We start from the raw sequence: 1342 nt of genomic DNA, 5'->3' as shown, positions 1-1342 counted from the left end.
TTGCGTATTCAGGGAAGAGAGTTTCAAGGCCTAACCTCTTGGTTAGAGAAAATGGACCCGGCCGAAGGATGTGGATGATTGAACTGTGCAAACACATAACTTTTTTTCGCTTCTGCTGAGGAAAGATAGACAGACAGACCTACGGGTTGCTCAGACAGTTAGGCCCCAATGTGCTACAGTCTACAGTAAGACAGAGTCTTTGTGCCGCAGTTTTTTGTGTGAGGGATCTGCGGGTTCCTTGGAGTTAGACAGGGTAGTGGATGAGAGGGCAACCAGAGACCAAACCAGAGACAAAACCCCTGTCTGGAACACATACTGTAGCAGGGAGGGGGATTAGGATGAGGGGAAACAAACTAGGTTAAATGGTTCCATAACATAGCCTACAAACTTTACAGTGCACACTCCATTTTTGAGGCGGCAAGAGGTTTGTTCAGTTATCAGAGCAATTTGTGGTTCAGTGAGAGTGTTTTTTTGTGGGGTTCTATGTTGATATTGTGGTTCAGTTATATCAGAGTGTCTTTGTCTTGTGGTTGAGGTGTGTGTTTCATTTGTGGTCCGGTTGCATCAGAGTGTGTGTGTGTGTGTGTCTCTGGCTTGCAGGGAGAGTCGGGAGACCTGGGGATGGTCGGCTTCACTGGGTTTCCAGGACCTAAGGTGAGTCAGAGGCTCTGAGAGATCACCACAGACATTGATCACCCTTGCCTGCTCTCAATGAGCTATTCTATTCCCCCACTGACAAATAAAAAGGGTTGTTACAAACAAAAGACTGTGTTCTGGGTTTTTCCATAGGGGCCAAATGGAGATTTGGGTTTCAAAGGCATACCTGGTCCTAAAGGTCCTCTTGGCATTCTGGTAAGTACAGAATTAGCACTTACTGTTGCAATACATTATGTATATACATGGTGTGTGTGCTGATCTCTCCTCTACGTGTCTGTTTCAGGGTTTCAGTGGACCTGTTGGTCCAGAAGGGATGATTGGCCCAATGGGGAAACCTGTAGGTCCAGTGTGTGTGTGTGTGTGTGAGCACGTGTATGTCTATCTGCCAATTTGACTCTATACACAGTGACTGCACGCATGTGAGAGACAGGTTCAATGATCCGTTTTAAGATTGGGCACTATCCCTTCTCTGTGTTGATGTGTTGCTATTTTTTGAATGGTAACATTTATTTAACTAGGCAAGTCAGTTAAGAACAAATTCTTATTTACCATGACGGCCTACTGGGGAACAGTGGGTTCTGGGCAGAAAGACAGATTTTTACCTTGTCAGCTCAGGGATTTGATCCAGCAACCTTTCGGTTACTGGCCCAACGCTCTAACCACTGGGCTACCTCCCGCTTCAACT

At 46.1% G+C, this 1342-nt stretch overlaps 1 long non-coding RNA gene across 1 annotated transcript; it reads left to right on the top strand.

The window, feature by feature from the left end:
* The first annotated feature begins 624 nt into the window (after positions 1 to 624).
* LOC120037869 lies at positions 625 to 991 on the top strand. Its single transcript, XR_005474893.1, has 3 exons — positions 625 to 654; positions 790 to 852; positions 941 to 991. It is a non-coding gene; the product is annotated as an uncharacterized LOC120037869 (long non-coding RNA).
* The last annotated feature ends 351 nt before the right edge of the window (positions 992 to 1342 follow it).

This window comes from Salvelinus namaycush, unplaced genomic scaffold, assembly GCF_016432855.1.
Source record: "Salvelinus namaycush isolate Seneca unplaced genomic scaffold, SaNama_1.0 Scaffold1946, whole genome shotgun sequence".
NCBI classification, from domain to species: Eukaryota; Metazoa; Chordata; class Actinopteri; order Salmoniformes; family Salmonidae; genus Salvelinus; species Salvelinus namaycush.
This window is presented reverse-complemented; position numbering and strand designations above follow the sequence as displayed.